Below are 22,384 nucleotides of genomic sequence, written 5' to 3'. Positions count from 1 at the left end.
AATCCTGGCTCCTATTATCTTCTTCTTCGTCTTCTTTATGGCGGGCTCGTTGCTAAGGACGCCTCCGTGCAAAACGTAAACAACCGACATGAATTAAGTGAATATTTAAAAAAAAAATAAAGAAATAAAGGTTTGCAGATAGAAAACATGTATAAATATACAACAAAAACATAATAAATGGCAAACAGAAGAAAATCTTGAGTTTTGTGGCAGATCGAAGAAGCCTCAAAGGCTTCTTTTAATTCGTCACTCGTCAATACCCTTATCTCCCCTCCTTCGTCACAACTTGCTCTGCTGAGATTACCGCACCATAACCACGTCAACTGTCACAATTAGCACATCTACGGGCCGGAAAACAAGCACAGAAAAGGAATAAGTTTAATTGGTCGCCAGATGAAACGGTCTTCTTACATCAAATTCATGAAAAAATACGTATAATCAGAGGGTGTTATGGGAAGAGTATCACCCCTGAGGATAAGAAGAGAGCGTGGACTGAAGTGGCAGAAGCTGTAACAAGGTTGGTAATCACATATTCATGATTCAATCAGCTTACAAACTAACCTAACCTAATCAATTGAGTATTTTTTGCATAATAACACAACCACTGACCTTCCAAACATAACATAACTTTTCATTCTGTATCTGAATAGTTTCATTATGACCATTTCTGCCACAGCCCCCTCTCCCTTAACAACCTAACATAACTAAACCTAACCATGTCAAACCTGCCCCGTCCTACCGAACACATCCTAACTTAACATGGCAGGTCCCCAAGCTTGTTGGGGGGGAAGAGGGGGTTGGTATAGATAGTTAAGGCATATTTGCTAGGCATGCCAGACTATGGACACTTTTACAAGAACTTTATGTCAAGACTATATGGGAATGGGTAGGTTTCATGAGAATGGTAAAGTAAGATTAAAATACGATATTTATAGCATTGGTCAAACAGATTATAGTGATATAATGTTAGATTGGAATGTACTCATGATAATGAAATTAAGGTTAATGCTTTATTTTTATTGTTACATAGCCTATTCACATATTCATGATTCAAGTAACTTGCAAAATAACCTAACCTCGTCAAATGGGTATTTTTGTATACGAACACAACCACAGAGTTTCCAAACAGAACATACTTTTTACTACTGTTCCACGTGAATAGTATCATTATGACCATTTATGCTGCAACCCCCACTCCCTCAACAATCTAACATAACTAAACCAACTCCTGCTAAACATGTCCTACCTAACACGTCCTATCCTAACATGGTAGGTCCCCAAGTTTGTTAGGGTGGAAAGGGGGTTAGTATAAGAGAGTCAAGTCATATTTACCTGTTATTTTATTTATTCTTTATATAGATTTTTTTTTTTTTTTTTTTTGGGGGGGGGGGTGTTGGGCATGCCAGACTCTGAACACTTTTACAAGTATTTTATGTTCAGACTATATCGGAATAGGTAGATTTGATGAGAATGGAAAAGTAAGATTAAAATATTATGTTGATAGCATTGGTAAAACAGTTTATGGTGATATAATGTTAGGTTAGAAGTATTCAAAAGAATGAAATTAAGGTTAATGCATTGAATTTTTTTGTATAGCTGTATTGTGTAATATCCTCCTACTTAGAGAAGCATTTTAGAAAAGTAGGTAATGAAAAGCAGTATTATGGCCATGTTCATAACAACGAAAAAGTTAATGTCTTATGATGCATGTAAATAAAATACCGGTACTGATTTAGTTTTCCATCACAGCATGTACTAAATGTTATTAGAGAAGGTATGGGAAATAAATAGCATGCCATAGTGAAACGATTAAGAAACTCGCTTCACATTTATACCCTGACAGTGCCTTCCCTGGGAGTGGACCCCGTACCCAGGATGACTGTGAGAGGCGTTGGTACAACGTACAACAAAAATCAAAGCCTCGCATTGCCAAGTGCAAGAATGAGCAGCAGCAGACTGGTAATTTTTTTTAGTTGTTATGTCTTTAAATGTAAAACTTGTATTAGTTTTTTACGTGCTCACAGAATGCAGCTATACTGGCCACAATGCCTTTATTTCAGCTTAAAGTTAATAAGTTCATAGCAGTGAACTGCATATTTGATATAGATATTTTTTTTTAATGTTCATCTGTCAATGACTATCAATCTATCTAAATACCTTGGCTGTCTTCCCCCAATGAAGGGTGGTAGCAAAGACAGGCACACACTCACTCACACATTCACACTCATGTACACCACTCTCTCAGCTGCACAGCCCCTGAGGGAGTAAAAGAGGCCCTCACTGTACGGGGGATTAGCTGCACAGTTCAGACAGGGAACTTCCGCACCAAGGCTTCACAGCATATACTGGTTTACCCCTGCCCCTTCATAACAATGACATTTCCCCCCCAGCACCTGAGTGCCTCACATGTGCGGCACCACAGATGCGCAGGCGCCTTCCTAACTTTGACATTAACTGTGGTAGATAAACTGGTGTATGACGTCATAGGCTGGTCGTCTCATGTTGTTGTTTTTTCTTTTTTCCTTTTTTTTCTTTTTTCTTTTTTACGTCTTGGCCTATTGCACCGGTTGGCTTCTTCCCGGTGGATCCTGATGGTCGGTCCAAGGCTTCTTCCCGGTGGGTCCTGATGGTCGGCCTAGCCCGTTCTGGCGCAGGCGAGTGTTTATAGTGGCGCCATCTTGCATTGGCTCATGCTGCCCTCCCGGAGCTCATCTTAAATCCTAGAATCTAGAGTCCGGGTTGATAGGTAGTCTTCTGGACAGCATGTGGGTAGTTTTAAGCCACTCGGCGGCGGCTGAAAAATCCCAGCTTGGTGGCACCGGTCGGGGATTGAACTCGCGTCCTCCTGAACGCGGGGCCGTCTTGCTATCTGTTCAGCCGCCGCCTACCCATGTATTTGAAGGGGTACCAGAGCCATTCAGCATTGACACAGCTGATGATGTGCTAGGGATAGGACAGCAGCAGCAGTCAAGCAGCAGTGATATATTGATTGGCCTGTATGTTTTTGGCAAAAAACTTTAAAATGTTCATTAAAACAATTTATTAATAACTCTTAAATTCATATTCTTTGTAGATACATACTTTATCAGTCAATTACTTTACAACCAATAACAAATAGTGGAATACTTATGTTAATAAGTAATATTTCACCTTTATGGCCCTTTTCCTTCAACTACCTATTTGAATTACATTCATTAATCATGACTAATATATGACCCTTTTTTTCAGCCCTGCTGCTGTATTACTAGAGACCATCCCAGCATATTGTTCATTACTTGTGGAAAATATACCATCAGCAGCTCCGGCAACAGCCACTGCTTCAACATCTGCTGTCCCTATGACACCTGCCACTGCTTCATCATCTGCTGGCCCTATGACACCTGCCACTGCTTCATCATCTGCTGGCCCAATGGCACCTCCCACTGCAAGGGATGACAATGAAGCTGCTCCACCACAGTCACCACCTACTTCATCGGAGTTAAGAGATGCCTTTCATAGGGCAGCAGCATAATTTTTCGATGCTGGGGCTGAATATTACTGCCTCAAGGCTATGATTTTGTCACTATTTTTTTTATTTCTGAGGAGGTTAGGGTGGAAGGAGTGACAAAAAATCTCTGCTGTTTTTCGACACACATGGTTAGCAAATTCATTCAAAGTAAAAAATTTACCAGAAAAAAAATTGTGTGCCATTGTGAGTGGGTTCACTTGAGATTGGGCGCCAATACGCCTCCGTGGTCTAGTGGTCAGCGTGCCTGGCTTCTACTCCGCGGGCCCGGGTTTGAATGCTGGCCAGGGCAGTCGGCGTGCAGCTCACCCAGCTGTTCATCCTCCCTCTCGGGCTGGTCGATAAATGGGTACCTGGGGAAACCTGGGGAAACTGTGGTAACCTGGATGTCACACTGGCCCTGAGTCCCGGGGTAATGAGCTCCCTCCCACCACAGGCTCAAGGGCCAATGTTACGGAGATGAGCACCGAGACCACGTGCTGCTACAGTGTATGCCCCCAACTTTACTTTACCTTTATTGGCTCGACTGACAGAGACATGGCTTTGTATGTCGAAGGTCCCTGGTTCAATCCCCACAGCCATCACTCTCTAACTCAGATTTTTCTGAGTTCCCTAGATTAATATCTCAATGTTTAATGAGAAGATTTTCACCGGCACCCAGTCGTTGGTGTTACAAGATACTTTGTTACAATCAGGGGCGTCATTTGGACTTCAAAAGTGGGAGGGACTTTATATATATATATATATATATATATATATATATATATATATATATATATATATATATATATATATATATATATATATATATATATATATATATATATATATATATATATATATATATATATATATATATTTACCATCATTAGCTTATAGCACCTTTAGGCACCGATCATATTAGCATTTTATGTAGTCTGTGATGCAGGAAGGGTATTCATTAGCACCTAATTAGACTCATGCTGCTCTCCAGTGGTCTCTGATGCACTCACAATCAAAGATATAGTACCTATATGGTAGCATTGAGTAATCTTAGGTCACTTGGTAAAGTGTTCACCTAAGTGCGACCCAAGCTGACAACATAAACCTAAGCGTGTTTGCAAGCTGAGTGCTAATTGGCATAATAATAAATGATGCTGAAAACTGGATTCCACTACTTTATTGAATACATGAGTAATCATATACTGAATTTGTAATGGAGCCAAGATAAAAAAAAACTATGTTTTTCAGTGGTCATACCATTATCTCATGAAAATAAATAGGTTAACATATATAATTAATAACTACAGTAGTAGGTAATGGTGACAGTGACGGGACCAAAATAATTCGCAAGCATGATTAAGAATTTGCAGCCAAAAAAAAATGACGTCGAAAAATTTTTGTACGTCGAATTTCCCGGCCGGCCGTGCGGCCAGTCAGCCGGACGGCCAGCCAGCCGCGCGGGCAGCCAGCCGCCGAGGGGACCTCCCCACTACCCAACCGGGGAGTGGTCACAAACCTACCCAAAAGTGACCATTCCCCCCCCCCCCACCCACCCCAAACACCCACCACCTTCCACGCCATCGTGTCTCCCCGGAGGCCTGAGCGTCACCCTCCTGCCGGGGATTGGTTAGGGGCGTCCTTTCGCGCCGTGCCGGGGCGTCGCCCTCCTGCCGGGGATCGGTTAGCGCGAGCGGTGACTTGTTCGGGGATCGGTTAGGGCGTCCTTTCGCGCCCTCCTGCCGGGGATCGGCTAGCGCGAGCGGTGCCTTGTTCAGGGATCGGTTAGGGCGTCCTTTCGCACTGTGCCGGGCGTCACCCTCCTGCCGGGGGATCGGTCCTTTCGCACCGTGCCGGGGCGTCGCCCTCCTGCCGGGGATCGGTTAGCGCGAGCGGTGACGTGTTCGGGGGATCGGTTAGGGGCGTCCTTTCGCGCCCTCCTGCCGGGGATCGGTTAGCGCGAGCGGTGCCTTGTTCAGGGGATCGGTTAGGGCGTGCTTTCGCGCCGTGCCGGGGCGTCACCCTCCTGCCGGGGGATCGGTCCTTTCGCACCGTGCCGGGGCGTCGCCCTCCTGCCGGGGGATCGGTCCTTTCGCGCCGTGCCGGGCGATCGGCTAGGGGCGTCGTTTCGCGCCGTGCCGGGCGTCACCCTCCTGCCGGGGATCGGTCCTTTCGCACCGTGCCGGGGCGTCACCTCCTGCCGGGGATCGGTTAGCGCGAGCGGTGCCTTGTTGGGCGGAGGCCTGTGGCTACCTTTCCTCCTCTCCCTCTCCCGCTATTGATTTTTTTCCAGTTTGCCAGCATGTGTGTGTGTCCCCTCTATGCCCCACCCTCGCGAGCGGTGACTTGATGGTCAGTCTGAGGGTACCACTACCCTCCCTCTACCCGCTATTGATTTTCAGTTTGCCAGCATATGCGTGTGTGTGTGTGCGTGTTACTGTTGATTTTCATATTAACTGGAGTTATATCGATTGTCTTTTCAGTGAGGGTAGGAACGGAAAAGTAGATTTTATACATTTTATTGAAATATAGTGGAAAAAAATGGTATGACAAGTTATTATATTACCTTAATCTAGTCTATTTTATTTGTTCTTTCTTAATCCAGGCTAATTTGTTCTTTCTTAATCCAGACTAAATACATGCTAAGCCTACTAGTCTATTTTATTTGTTCTTTCTTAATCCAGGCTAATTTGTTCTTTCTTAATCCAGACTAAATACATGCTAAGCCTACTAGTCTATTTTATTTGTTCTTTCTTAATCCAGGCTAATTTGTTCTTTCTTAATCCAGACTAAATACATGCTAAGCCTACTAGTCTATTTTATTTGTTCTTTCTTAATCCAGGCTAATTTGTTCTTTCTTAATCCAGACTAAATACATGCTAAGCCTAAAAACTAAAAACACACAATCGCCATAAAAAAAAAAAAGACATATTACAAACTCACACCGTACAGGCTCAAAGAAATACAATGGAAACCCACCATCCTACCCTTTTTTTTTTTCCCTCCCCCAAAATAAATCCTAATTGAAAGAGACATATTACAAACTTATGTCGTACATGCCCAAAGACAGCCCATAAAAGGATGACAACACGAGTACATATACAAATGAAGAAAAAAATACACAACACAAGCACATATATATAAAAAATAATACACACAGAGCGAGTACATATATAAAAAAAATTGTTAAGCACTAAATATAGGACTCTCATCAAGAACATTTATATAAAAAATAATACACACAGAGCGAGTACCGGTTAGGGGCGTCCTTTCGCACTTTGCAGGGCGTCACCCTCCTGCCGGGTGGACTTAAGACTCGAGTTTTGGAGCACGACATGTGTGTTTGGGCGGAAAAAAACACTGGTGTGCATGCGGCTTGGTCCCCTACGCCTTTCCGGCGTGCCCACGCCACCATGTCTCCCCCCTACCCCCTTCTATACCCACCCTTATGCGAGCGTCGGCTTGTTGGGCGGAGACCTGTGGCTACCATTCCCCCACCTCCCTCCTTGGGCGGAGGCCTGTGGCTACCATTCCCCTACCTCCCTCCACCCAGGGAAATTTATTGAAGAAAAGTTGCTCATTTTATCACGAATGAGTCTGTGAAAAGTATAGTTTATAAACTTATAAGGAGAGAAAGAGAGAGAGGAGCGAGAACGGGGGAAAAAAAAAAAAAGTAGAACAGCGGAAGCAAGGCCTCGGCTTGGTGACCGAGTTATTTATTGCCTCCGAGCACCCACCACCACGCCACGCCGTCTCTTTTCAGTCCATCTGCGACAATCGAAGCGAAGGGAGACACGAGCGTGAGTAAAGTGGTGTATATGCGTAACCGTTTCGTCTATGAAAAAAAAAGAGTGTGGGGAACGTGCGCTATCGGTGTGATTTAAGCGGCGTATACCTCCGATTTCCCACGACCGTATTTTATATATGAAAATTGGACGACAGTCAGTCAAACCGACCAAAAGGGTGTGCTACGCGCTGAGCATCGCCCTCCTGCCGGGATCGGTTAAGGGCGCCGTTCGCTCCGTGTTGGGGAGCCACCACTATCTTTCACGCTATGCTGGCGCGTGCCTCCCTCCAGCCACCATTGACGCCCCCCCCCCCGGTGAAGCATGGGTATGTGTTTGGGCTAGCGTGAGCGCTGCTTAGCCCCCGATCCCTCGCGAACGGCGGCGGCGGCGGCGGCTGAGGTTTGAAAAAGGGGTGTGTGTGGGGAGACGTCCGTGTGATTTGCGCATATTTTATATACACGCGCTTGAAAAAATCCGCATGAATTGTGTATATTTTATATAAATGAACTCAAAAAAAAATGGAAGATACCGGCGATAGTAAGGATAATTGTTTGAGTTTCAAAAAAGAGATAAATGAGGAGGTAGATAAACTCATGGACATTATTAACAGCAGTGGCGAAGGAGAGGAGGATATGGACGGTAATTGTTTGAGTTTCGATGAAGAGATAGATAAACTCATGGGCATTATTATCAACAGTGGCGAGGAGGAGGAGGAGGAGGAGGAGGAGGAGGAGGAGGAGGAGGAGGAGGAGGAGGAGGACAGGGAGGAGGAGGAGGAGGACGGGGACGAGGAGGAGGAGGAGGAGGAGGATGAGGAGGAGGAGGACGGGGAGGAGGAGGAGGAGGAGGAGGAGGAGGACGGGGAGGAGGAGGAGGAGATGGATGATGATGTTTGCTTGAGTTTCGATGAAAAGAGAAAGGAGGAGCTAGATAAATTCGCTGACATTACTATCAGCAGCGGCGGAGAATGGGACGGAGAGGAGGAGGAAGAGAAGGAGGAGGAGGAAGAGGAGGAGGGCGAAGATTGTAGCGACAATGCTATTAATGATGATGATGATGATGATGATGATGATGATGATGATGACAGGGGGTTTGCCGCGCATACCCCTGTCAGAGAAAGGGCGGAGGGGGAAAAGAGGGCCTGTCCAGCGGCAAGCAAAGATGAGGTCAGCCAACAACGCGGGGGTGGAAGTGGGTGTCCCGCTGCCAGCGAGGAAGAGGAAGGGAGCGTTGGTGACGGCAATATTGATAGTGACACACCACCCGCTGATGAAGATAATGTTGAGAGACAGCGCGCAGAAGTCATCAGAAGGGAATACGCCTTTGATCGCGATTTACTTTATTTAGAGTTTAGTATACCTCCAGATGACGCTAGCGATCCACAGAGCTTTCTTAGAAACAACAGAGTAGAATTTATTCAAATATTACGTGATGAGATAGAAGCCATGGATCATCCTCCCCCCCAAGTCAGGGCGTATGCTGAAATGCGAATCCAACTTGTGAGATTGGGCGAGGAAGAGGATATTAGTCCGTTTTATATGGTTTTTCCATCAGAGCTCATTACCCAGGGCGAGGTACCGCGTTTTGTAGAAAACGTAGTCCAGTACATGGCGGAACGCTTGGAAAGACATTTGAATGAAGTAGAAGGCTCGGGTTTCATGATACTGGAAATTGACATGTTTAAAGTAATCTTAGGTAGAACAGGTCATCGAGCGGCGATAGGCATACACGTCAATAAACCATTGGGCTTCCGGGGAGCTCGCACCATTTTTAACCCTTCGGGCGAGGAGGGTTACTGTCTTGTGCAATGTCTCGCGGCTCACGCTCTTTTGGAAAAAGATCCTAAAATTCAGGACCTTCCTCGCAAAACAAAAACACTGAGACAATGCAAGAAATTAGTGACTGTGCCAGATATAGATTTCCCTCTAGCGTGGGAAGATATTGCGCTAATCGAGCGGATGAATAAGCTCTCCATTTATGTGTACGCAGTAGCCCCCATTGATGATGATGATGATGATGATGATGATGAGGAGGAGGAGGAGGAGGAGGAGGAGGAGGAGGAGGAGGAGGAGGAGGAGGAGCGCCAAAGAATGCGTCGGAAGAGCGGAAATAGTTGGGGTGGGACTAGGCACGAGATTTATGTAACCCGGAAAGGTGCAGCTACTGGGACATATGTTGCTTTATTATTACTGGATGGGCAACATTTTGCCCTCATAAAAGATTTCGCAAAATTCATGCCAGCATTTATGAGAGGTCATAAACGGCGCTTAAAAGGCCAGACGCTGAATCAGTACTCTAGATATTGCAAAAACTGCTTGACTGGATATTTTGACAAAGCCGACCTTGAGGAACATGAAGCCAGTTGTCAGATTCAGCAAAAACTTGTATTCCCCACCTCAAAATCAGTGCTGCAATTCACTGACAGCGGTAAAACATACCCTCCATCGCACACTGCCTTTTTTGATTTTGAGTCTATTCTTGACGACTCTGAATCCAACAGTCACGTTATCAATCAGCACAGAGCCATGGCGTACGCCTTCTGCATCTTGGATTCAGCGGGCTCTGTAGTTTGCAAACAGAATTACTGCGGGAGAGATGCAGCGTCACACTTTCTCAAGAACCTGGCCTCCTCCTGGAGGAAAATTAAAGAGGAAAGGAAAACATATGACATGGTCCTAACCCCCGAGGCGGTAATTGATTTCAAACGTCAGACGACGTGTCAGATTTGTAAGAAAGAATTTCAGAATACAAAAGACAAACATCGCCATCACGATCATACCAGACCTGGCCCAAACTATCTTGGTGCATTATGTAGAAGATGCAATACATTATGCGTCAGTAACCGCTGTCAACTTCCTACATTTGCCTTTCACATGACTTATGATATGAGCCTGATACTGAAAGAAGCCGACCGACAGAGTTTCCATAGGAAGAAAACTAACGTAATCACTAAAGCGGGATTACGTTTTTTGAGGTAGATGTGGACAATATAAAGTTTCTCGACGCGAGAGCCTTTCTTGATGGCAGTCTGGCCCATCTCAGCGCAGAACATATTGCCTCGGGGGAATCTCTACCTGTCACTCGAGCGCTCATAAATCATTTCCCCGCACCGGCGCGTGAGCTCCTCCTCACAGGAAAGCAATGTTTTCCTTACGAGTTCGTCAATGATTTTGACAAATTAGCGCGTCAGTCACTTCCAGACATTGAAGATTTTTATAGCAGGCTTAAAAGCCGCGGCGTAAGTGAGGAGGAGTACAGCCACGCGCAAGCAGTGTGGAATGCCCTGGGTTGTCAAACCTTAAAAGACTACATGCGCGCATACCTTCTAGTAGATGTAGGCTTGCTTGCTGACATTCTACAGAAATGGCGAAGCGTGTTGCATGAAACATATGGATTAGATATAACACATTATGTCTCTCTCCCCGGATACGCTTTCGACAGCTTCTTAAAATCAACAGAAGCCAAAATAGAACAGCCGAGCGATCCAGACTTGTATCATCTTGTAAGAGACAATGTAAGAGGAGGCTTTACTGCAGTAGTCCAACCACAGGCAGTTGCAAATAACCATCACATTAATCCTGATTTCAACCCCGAACGAGACACCCCAACACACATTATCTATTTAGATAAGAATAGTCTGTATCCTACAGTAATGTGTAGGCCGCTTCCTGAGAGAAATTTTAAAAAATTATCGGTAGAAGAAAGAAAGGAGTGGTTAAGAACTCATGACATAGCAAATGTGGAGACGAATGGAAGCGTGGGGTACTGGTTTCGCTGCGACTTACACCCAATTGAGCCCGATGTGGCTAGGTCAACGGATGAGTTTCCCTTACACATCCACCACATGGACATAGATAGCGAGCAACACCTGTCTGAACACAGCAAGGCATTTATGGCGAAAACAGGATGGCAACTCCCTAGGGTGACGCGAAAGCTTGTTGGATCGCATTGCGCTCAGTATGGTGTCCTCACCACGCTACCCATGTTGCAGTTTTGCTTGGGAATGGGAGGTAAAATTGCAGAAATCCACGATATCTATCAGTTTACCCAATCCACATTTCTTAAAGAGTTTATGGAGGGTAACATCAAAGCACGACGCGAGGCCAGCAGTAAAATCCTACAGAAAGCCTATAAAGTCATTTCAAATAGTATATTTGGTCGAACCCTTATGGATCCAGTCAAATATAGCATAAATACAGACATTGTAACCTCCAAGTCAGCACTACGGCGCAGGTTACGAGACCCATTATTCAAGAGACTCATACCTCTTAGTAACGACAGAGTCCTTGTTGTTCGAGGAAGGAAGAACATTCGCATCAACCAACCAAATTACATTGGTTATCAGATTTTGGAGCTTTCTAAGGTTGAAATGTACGACTTCTATTACCACATAATTCGAAAAGCCTGTGGCGCAGAGAATGTCTCATATATTTACGGCGACACAGATTCGGCTGCCATATGCGTCTCTAACTTCCAAGACATTAGTGAATTTTATTCGCTTCCACTCATAAAATCCATAATGGATTTTAGTAACTTCCCCACCACCCACCCCGCCTATGACACTTCCAAGAAAGGTCAAGCGGGGTATGTCAAGTCAGAAGTGGGCGCCCATATAAAGGAAGTGCTTTGCCTGAAACCTAAGATGTACTCTATCAAATTGCATTATCCCTCAAGCGGCGAGTATGCATAAATAAAAAAAGCTAAAGGGGTACCTCACTATAGTTTGAGAAACTATAATCATGAAAAATACAGACAGGTACTGCAAGGGGCGGGGGTGGATAAGGCACGCCTCTATAGCATCCACACCCTGAAAGGTCAGGTATGCACTACCTCCATTGAGAAGGCGACTTTAAGCGCATTAGACAACAAAAGTGCATCTGCTCTCTGATGACAGCATGCCGGGTAATCCTTCTCGTGTTTTTACGAGAGCTTATGGCCACCCTGATTTACCTGAGAATCTGCGTCAAATGCGGAGGACATCTCAAACTGCTTCTACTAGCCGCGCCACTACTGCCACTACTGCTAGTACTACTCATAATGTTGTCGGGGATACTTTAAGTGAAAGTGGTGATGAGGGTGTATAGTCACGGAACTAGACCAGTGGCGTGTAATCTATGGAGAAAAGATATAGGAAATACAACGTAGAGAACGTTAATCGATCAAACAAAAGAAAGAGGAGAAACCAATGTCTCCCCATCGCGCCAGCTACCAGCAGCGTCAACATCATCTCCACGGTTGCCTTTATCCTCACCCTCCCCACCCCCGAGAATAGCATGGAGATTCCCTCCCCCACCGGGCTGGGTTTCAGACAAAGGAGCTCACGCGAGTGCTGTAACGGTGACAGAGCTCGCGCTAAAAGCAATCATTGATATAAAGGTCGAATATATAGGTATATGACAGCTCACAATAAACTCGAGTATATTTCCATCTTGCAGAAGGTACTCGAGAGCTATAACCGCACGCCTCACGCACGTCTAGGAAAAACCCCAGCCGAAGTACATGCCATGAAGGACCCGCGAGGAATCATTCGTCAGTTTAAGAAAATGCATAATTATACAAACAGAGAAAAGCGTCAAGGTAAAGCCAGTCGTGTGCTGAACATCGGGGACTACGTTCGACTCGTGGGCGCGACGCTCAAGATATTTCCTAATGACCTCGAATTCACCAACAAGAAGAAAAAAAAAAGCACCTCCCCTCGCCTTTGTTCACAAGGATCTTGTTTTGTTGTTGGCTAAACTCTCCCCCGACAAGCGGAAAAAGTAATTGCAGTGTTGAACAAGAAACATATAGATTGCTTGTCAGAAGTGTTTCTAAATTTCCTAAAAACTAATCTTACGCGAAATACAAAGATTGTGAAATCCCTGAACAAATATAAAAAACACATAAGGAAACTCGCCAACAAGGGGTAAGTACACTAAAAAAAAAACTACTGAGAACGCAGCGGGCGGCGCTATACTCTCTGTGCTGTTACCTCTGGCAGCTAGTGTCATAACTGGTCTTTTAACAAAATGAAGGAATATTGTCTCATCCCGAAATCAACAGCAGAACAATTTTACTCAAGTCTTCTACGGGAGCCGTAACATAAAACGAAACAGAAAGACGGACGAGGAAAAAAAAGAGAGTGCGGAAACCGTTGTCGGGTTCGACGGTCAAGGCGTCAACTGCATTAAAAAATATAAAGAGATGCGCGCTGCAAGATGTATTAACCCCAAACAACCACCCGCCATCTATAGCGGCCATAGGTCCTCGCACGACGTTCCCCACCAATACTATCGATTCGAAACCTGCCATAGATAACAGGATTGATGTTAGAATGAAAGCAGCTCAAAGGGATTACGCCAAAGCTTTCTTAGCTCTCATGAAACATACTCCAGGAATTACATGGGATACAAACGGAAATCTTTTGAGCCCCATTAATAATTTTAACGTCATTGATATATTGCAAACCTTAAGTGACGTCAACAGCAAATTAGGCTTCAAAGCTGATGATATACCATTTATTAAAATGCTTTTCCACAACACAAACTTAGATCCCTCATTTATACGCAATAATAAGGCAAGGAAGCAACTGTTTGGAGGAGGTGGGGGAGGAAGGAGAAGTGCCCCAATTCGGGCAAAGCCACGCCCCACGCCTTCTTTCTCCGCCCCCCGCGCGGATGCCGGGTATGACGTGGGAGAATTATCGCGTATAAAAAGGATTTTGTTTTGGGGTGGGATATAGACACTTGTGTGACCTCGCAGGACAGGGAGACTCTAAGCGTGAGTAAGAGCGAGAATTAATATATATTTTTCTATAAACATGTCAGACTATCCCATCATTCCTGTGAAGGGGCGAATGACCGATCGCCAGTTCATTGACGACAGTGTGTGTTTAGTAGCCACCATCAACGCCAGCAGTTTTAAACTTAGCGGTATAGCCAAGGACTTGGCTGAAGTGTATGGCTATGCTAATCTCTTTGAAAATCGGAAACAACTTTATAATTGGGGTCGCTGGTAGTGAAGGAACCACCTACGGAATCAAATTATCCCATTGTGGTGGGTATGGTGACTCAATTTTGTCAGGGTGAATCTGTAGAATATAATGACGTGTCAAGATATTTTATTGAAACCAGCAGAGATATGCATTATGTGAACGGTTTAATGTCGGACACCAAGCAAAGCAGACGCGATAATTTTAAATGTTGCCTCAATGAGCTAGGTGATTATGTAAAGCAGAAAAAAAACATTCGAAAAGTCATTTTTCCTACCGGCGTAGGACGAAGGGGAAAGATGGATCATGAATGGAACGTGGCCTACTTGAAGGAGCTAAGATCTTTTGCCCACCAACTAGATTTGAATAACGTTAAGGTAATGCTCTTGGGGCAGGAAGAGGGGACGAAGAATCTCCCCGCGAAAGCCTCAACTGCCGGGGATGGGCGACAGACACAAACCACTGTGTAGCTATAAAAATTACGTACGCCCTGACCCCATCATTATATTCTAAGTACTTTCGAAGTTTCTTAAATAAGCATAAAGATTATCCTGTTTTTAAACTTGCCACAAGATTACAGTCGGACAAAACTCTGGTGTGTGGCGTGTATTGCATTCAATTCGTATACTTATGTAATAAAATAGGCTTAGAGAGGACTAGTCAGTTTTTGAAAGATAATTATGATTTAGGAAATTTTTTGAAGAATGACAGAAAGGTGTTAACATATGCTTATAGAATGTTTAAAATGCCCCCATGTATAAAAACATTTTGTCAATCTAGTCAAGGACTGACTTACAAGCATTGTATTTCTAAGATATGTGGCTAACTTATTAAATGCTACAATGTGCGTGTGTGTGTAAAAAATGTAGAGCAGTAGCATGTGGCTTATTCATTTATGGCGTGTGTGTGCATTTATATGTAGTTATTAAGAACAAGGATTCTGTTTTTTTTTTTCGTGCGACGTGACCGGATGGGCGTGAGTTTGTTCACGCTTTCCTATGTGTAAAAAATGTAGAGAAGTAGTATGTAGCTTATTCATTTATGGCGTGTGTGTGTGTGTGTGTGTGTGTGTGTGTGCAATTATATGTAGTTATTAAGAACAGGATTATGTTGTTGTTGTTTTTTTTCGTGCGACGTGACCGGGTGGGTGTGAGTTTGTTCACGCCTTCCTATTGTTCGGAAGTAGCATGTGGCTTATTCATTTATGGCGTGTGTGTGTGTGTGCATTTATATGTAGTTATTAAGAACAAGGATTCTGTTTTTTTTTTTTTCGTGCGACGTGACCGGATGGGCGTGAGTTTGTTCACGCTTTCCTATGTGTAAAAAATGTAGAGAAGTAGCATGTAGCTTATTCATTTATGGCGTGTGTGTGTAGTTATATGTAGTTATTAAGAACAGGATTATGTTGTTGTTTTTTTTTCGTGCGACGTGACCGGGTGGGTGTGAGTTTGTTCACGCCTTCCTATTGTTCGGAAGAAGAATGGCTTGTGGTTTTGGGCATGTGCGAGCGTGTTTGCATACATGTGTGTGCGTGTCCCCTATAACCTGGGGTAGCCTCGGAAGAAGAAAAGGCTTGTGGTAGTGTGCGCCTGTTTTTTTTTTTTTCGTGCGACGTGACCGGGTGGGTGTGAGTTTGTTCACGCTTTCCTATGTGTAAAAAATGTAGAGAAGTAGTATATAGCTTATTCATTTATGGCGTGTGTGTAGTTATATGTAGTTATTAAGAACAGGATTCTGTTTTTTTTTTCGTGCGACGTGACCGGGTGGGTGTGAGTTTGTTCACGCCTTCCTATTGTTCGGAAGAAGAATGGCTTGTGGTTTTGGGCATGTGCGCGCGTGTTTGCATACATGTGGGCGTGTCCCCTATAACCTGGGGTAGCCTCGGAAGAAGAAAAGGCTTGTGGTAGTGTGCGCATATGCCCCAAATAACCCCGGGTAGCTTAGTCAGTCCCCTAACGTTGCGAGAGGAGCATCATGGAGGAAGTCTTCGCCGTCATGAACTTACAACAACAACAGCCCCACGCTGCCGCTGCAACTCTTCATGCTGACGATGTTGACGATCAGATAATGGGTCAAGCCGCATTAGAAGTTGAAGCCATGGATAACACATCCCAAGCTGAAGCCGTGGATAACACATCACATCCCAGAAACGGAGGTGAGATATCCGCCTCTTGTATTTTTTTCTGCGCGCACAAGCGCTGGTGTGTGTGTGTGTGTGTGTGTGTGTGTGTGTGTGTGTGTGTGTGTGTGTGTGTGTGTGTGTGTTTAAAAAATATATATATATTTCTTGTCATTTCAGCGGATGTTGGTGGTGGTGAGGTGGGGGATGTTCCAGAAACTCCCAAGTCTACCGGTGAACACATCACGGGCGAGTCATTGGGCAACAACAACCGCGGCGCGTTGGGAGGTGTCGGTAAAATGGGGCGGCGCGTGCTGAGAGAGGGGCTTCTGCGACTTCTGAAGGATGTGATACCTCCATTACCAGTGTCTCGTCTGAAGAACGACCCACCGGCCAGCGTAACGCATAGTAAGTATTTTTTTATTCTTACAAAGAGAGAGAGAGCGAGAGAGAGAGAGAGAGAGAGCTAGAGAGAGAGAGAGATTGATTTTTTTGTCTAATAATGTGTCTCTATCTTTTCCTAAGTCCCCGGCAAAAACAACAGCCACGCTTCGGTGATGGTGTGTCTTGACTCTCCGTCGGGCGCTGAATCGCGAGAGCGGCGGCGCAGTCGTCTGCAGCACAAAGATCATGCCATGCGGCAATCACGACTGGCAAAAAAAATGCAGCATATGGCGGAAGTGTTGCGGCAGCTCCAGCAGCAGGAGACGCACCAGAGACGACAAGATCGCGACCGGGGACAAGAACGGCGGCGAAGAATGACAAAGAATAATATGCCGAAGCAGCAAGAACACCGGGACCCAAGACTGTCTCAGAAGAGCCTCCATAAAGTTGGGAGAAAAAAACTTCAGGTGGCCAAACGTCAGGCGGGTCTCTTCTCCTCAGCGGCGGCGTACGGTCAGGAAAACCAATGAAAAAAAATCTCTCTGTGACCAAGAAACTCGTCTTTGAAGACCCACCAGCGCGGCGTGCAGCAGCAGCAGCGGCCGCTGGAGAAAATCTCGCGCCACAACCGGGCCCTTCCAATGCGGCTCGTGCGGACGAAACAAATGAAAGCTTCTCAAGCACTGACCTTCCTTCAGCTTTCAATTCTTTGAATTTTTCTCATAGCATGGACGTGAATAATATTATAAATGTTCTTGATGAGAGTCCTATATTTAGTGCTTAGCAATTTTTTTTTTTTTTATATATGTACTCGCTCTGTGTGTATTACTTTTTATATATATGCTTGTGTTGTGTATTTTTTTTCTTCATTTTTTTTTTATGGCGATTGTGTATTTTTGTTTTTAGGCTTAGCATGTATTTAGTCTGGATTAAGAAAGAACAAATTAGCCTGGATTAAGAAAGAACAAATAAAATAGACTAGTAGGCTTAGCATGTATTTAGTCTGGATTAAGAAAGAACAAATTAGCCTGGATTAAGAAAGAACAAATAAAATAGACTAGTAGGCTTAGCATGTATTTAGTCTGGATTAAGAAAGAACAAATTAGCCTGGATTAAGAAAGAACAAATAAAATAGACTAGTAGGCTTAGCATGTATTTAGTCTGGATTAAGAAAGAACAAATTAGCCTGGATTAAGAAAGAACAAATAAAATAGACTAGATTAAGGTAATATAATAACTTGTCATACCATTTTTTTCCACTATATTTCAATAAAAATGTATAAAATCTACTTTTCCCGTTCCTACCCCTCACTGAAAGGACAATCGATATAACTCCAGTCAATATGAAAATCAACAGTAACACACGCACACACACACACGCATATGCTGGCAAACTGAAAAATCAATAGCGGGTAGAGGGAGGGGTAGTGGTACCCTCAGACTGACCATCAAGTCACCGCTCGCGAGGGGTGGGGCATAGAGGGGACACGCACACATGCTGGCAAACTGGAAAAAAATCAATAGCGGGAGAGGGAGGGGGAAAGGTAGCCACAGGCCTCCGCCCAACAAGGCACCGCTCGCGCTAACCGATCCCCGGCAGGAGGGTGACGCCCCGGCACGGTGCGAAAGGACCGATCCCCCGGCAGGAGGGTGACGCCCCGGCACGGTGCGAAAGGACGCCCCTAGCCGATCCCCCGGCACGGCGCGAAAGGACCGATCCCCCGGCAGGAGGGCGACGCCCCGGCACGGTGCGAAAGGACCGATCCCCCGGCAGGAGGGTGACGCCCCGGCACGGCGCGAAAGGACGCCCCTAACCGATCCCCTGAACAAGGCACCGCTCGCGCTAACCGATCCCCGGCAGGAGGGCGCGAAAGGACGCACCTAACCTATCCCCGGAACACGTCACCGCTCGCGCTAACCGATCCCCGGCAGGAGGGCGACGCCCCGGCACGGTGCGAAAGGACCGATCCCCCGGCAGGAGGGTGACGCCCCGGCACAGTGCGAAAGGACGCCCCTAACCGATCCCCTGAACAAGGCACCGCTCGCGCTAACCGATCCCCGGCAGGAGGGCGCGAAAGGACGCCCCTAACCGATCCCCCGAACAAGTCACCGCTCGCGCTAACCGATCCCCGGCAGGAGGGCGACGCCCCGGCACGGCGCGAAAGGACGCCCCTAACCAATCCCCGGCAGGAGGGTGACGCTCAGGCCTCCGGGGAGACACGATGGCGTGGAAGGTGGTGGGTGTTTGGGGTGGGTGGGTGGGTGGGTGGGGGGGGGGGGGGGGGGAATGGTCACTTTTGGGTAGGTTTGTGACCACTCCCCGGTTGGGTAGTGGGGAGGTCCCCTCGGCGGCTGGCTGCCCGCGCAGCTGGCTGGCCGTCCGGCTGACTGGCCGCACGGCCGGCCGGGAAATTCGACGTACAAAAATTTTTCGACGTCATTTTTTTTTGGCTGCAAATTCTTAATCATGCTTGCGAATTATTTTGGTCCCGTCACTGTCACCATTACCTACTACTAACTACGTATCTTGTTATGACTATTGCACGTTAATACCATAGCTTTGAATCCAATGATGAATATCTTCAAGCAAGACACAAATAGCAACAGATTGGTCACCAATTCACTCATTAAACACAATACTAAAGAAAAGTATACACTGAATTCACAATAAAGTTGTTTTTCCTCTTGGAACTTTGTAAACAGAAACCAAGTAACCTCGTTTTACTTCACTCATAAGTAATGATGTACGCGATGTTGTCGCCTCGATCTTTCGTTCCTCCTCCCTCACACTCGCAGACGTCACTAACAAGCTTTCTTACCACCATTACCTCCGTACGAATGACCGGCAGGAGTAATTTGTTTTTCTAACTCGATTTTAAAGCACAACAATAATTATAAATCATATTTTAAATTACATTTTAATGCATTTCTAATGTCATCTTTTTTATTTGCATGTGTGTACCTTTCTGCTACAAATAAAAGTTTTTTTCCTCATGTTTCGTTTTCCTTTAATCAAATATTTAACATTTTAATCAATAACAAAGGCATCAAACACTAATTGTATGTTCAAGTTATGTAAGTTTTTTTTTTTTTCTGTTCACATAAACTGCTTCGTTTTCCTTTGGTGCTATTATTTTCACATGGGTACAGTCTATCACTCCCACAACACCGGGAAAATGTGCAAGTTGGTAAAATTCTGCTTGCTCTTCACGGATCTCCGCCCTATCAAGGGGAACTGGATAAACCTCCCGACTACCTACGGGGCACTGAGGGCGGCCAGAGTTTCCGCAATCACCCTGCTTAGACTACTCTGGCTTACCCCAAACTCATCACTTGAACACTGCTGCATTTTTCCTGTAGCCAAGTATCTTTAAGTCAAAATCACTTTCAACCCCGGGGTGAAGGAATGCTCCCTCTAAACTGGATCTTGTAGCTCTCTTCTCACCAAATCAGCCACATATTCCATTCCTGCACGGTCTAATATGTATCTCTTGACAAGTTCACTATCGATATACAGTTCCAAAGAGTCCTTTCCAACTCTAAAATTGCGGAGGTGGGCTGGGCGAGGAACTCCGGCGGCCATGTTGATATGGGTCTGGGTCTAGGATTTACTATTAACTTCCCTATTAAGGGTTTAGAAGTCCTCGCCAGCACTCCCAAGTTAATACCGAAGTTAATATTAGGTATTAGGCTAATAGTTGGTGAGGATACACTTTGAGAGGGAAGTTAATAGTAAAGTCGAAAGTTAATACCAAGTTTAGTAATAATAGTTGACGAGGATGCGGCCTCTGGTCTCTGGCTCCCTACCTCTCTCCTACCCAACCACTCCCTTCCGGGCCTTTCCCACCGTTGCCCATCCACTCCTATCCCTCTCCCCTTACCCATCGTCTTCCAAACCACCTCCCCTGGACCCCTACCCAAAAGAGTTCCCCCACCCTTCCGGCACACCGCAGCCGCTCCACGTTTCCCCTTTCCCTGCTCAATAGCGAAATGTTGTCGCTCGTATGTAGGTCTTCACTTTATTGAAGCTTATAATTGCTAATTTCCCCATGACCTGCAATTTATGTAAGAAGTGTTTTGATTACGACTATATCCGGAAGGTTACAGTTTATACACAACATAATCAGTGTTATCAGTGTGTAAAATATATTAATTACTATGCGTATTCACATTGCAGGCAATACGAGGCCCTCATCACACATTGCCCATCTAATGTGGCCCTGCCAGCCAAAAAGGTTGAGCACCACTGTTGTAGGACATACTGGTGAGAATAAGAAAGAAATATCAACCAATGCACCACGGTCAGAGGAATGATAGATGACATCACAGTGGGTCGCCCTGGTCTTCTCTCCCGTGTGCCACGGCACAGGTTAGGTATGTGTAGGTTTGACTTGGTTAAGATAGATCAGGTTAGGAAATGAAATTAATTCGTTAGTTATATTTGTTTTTTGACAAATACATGATACAGTTCATTATTTGCAGGCTGTATAGACACAGTATAGTGTTTAAATTTTCGTTGGAGAAGAAAATTGTCTTGAGGAACCATGCTGCTGACTGATAACGCAAGTATGTTATTCTACATAATGCCTAACCTGCATGTATGTTTTACTGATTGTCTAATAAATATTATAATCTCAAATGAAAATGACGGAAGAGTAACATGTTAAAGCCTACTACATTATGCAGATGCATTTAAGAATCCCCATTTAGGCACTATGGGAAAGTATGCATATAAGAAACATAAGGAAGCTTAACCTCAATAAAATAGCAAAATAGATAAACAAATTAATGTACATTAACTTCAATATTCTTGAGTTGTTTCTGCGATGACTTATGAGATGTCTTCGGTGGTGTCTACATTGGTATATCAGATAGTGCCATCGATTGTGTCATCAGGGTTGTCTTCAGTTGTCTTCAATTGCGTTTAAAGTGGTGTCCACAGTTGTGTTTCAAATGATTTCCCTAGATGTGTCTTCCGTGGTATTTTCAGTTGAGTCTTCAGTTGTGTTTTTAGTAGTGTAATTAGTGTTGTCCCCAGTGGAATCTTTAAGTGACTTCTTCAGTTGTGATTTCAATTCAGTCCTAAGTTGTGTTTCCAATTGTGTCCTTTGCGGTTTTTAGTGGAGTCGTCAAAAAATGTCTTCAGTGGAGGTTTCAGTCTCAAGTGTAGGTTTGATTGGAGCCGTCAGTTATATCATCCGTGGAGATTTCAGTAAAGACGTCAGCTGTGTCTTCCGTGGAAGTTTCAGTGGAGCTGTCAGTTTTCTCTTTAAGTGGAGTTTTCAGTGAAACCATTAGTCGTGTCTTCAGTGGAGTTTCAGTTGAGCCGTCAGTTGTGTCTTTAGTGGATGTTTCAGTTGAGCCGTCAGTTGAGTCTTCCGTGGAGGTTTCAGTGGAGCCGTCAGGTGTGTCTTCAGGAAAGGTTTCAGTGGAGCCGTCAGTTGTGTGTGACTTCAGTGGATGTTTCAGTAGAGCTGTCAATTGTGTCTTAAGTTGTGTCTTCAGTTGTGTCCTCAATTGTGTCCTCAGTTGTGTCTTTATTTGTGTCTTCAGTTGTGTCTTCAGATGTGTCTTCAGTTGTGTCATCAAATGTGTCCTCAGTTGTGTCTTTATTTGTGTCTTCAGTTGTGTCTTCAGTT

The sequence above is a fragment of the Eriocheir sinensis genome, unplaced genomic scaffold, assembly GCF_024679095.1.
Source record: "Eriocheir sinensis breed Jianghai 21 unplaced genomic scaffold, ASM2467909v1 Scaffold75, whole genome shotgun sequence".
Classification (NCBI taxonomy): domain Eukaryota; kingdom Metazoa; phylum Arthropoda; class Malacostraca; order Decapoda; family Varunidae; genus Eriocheir; species Eriocheir sinensis.
Note: the sequence above shows the minus strand (reverse complement) of the source record.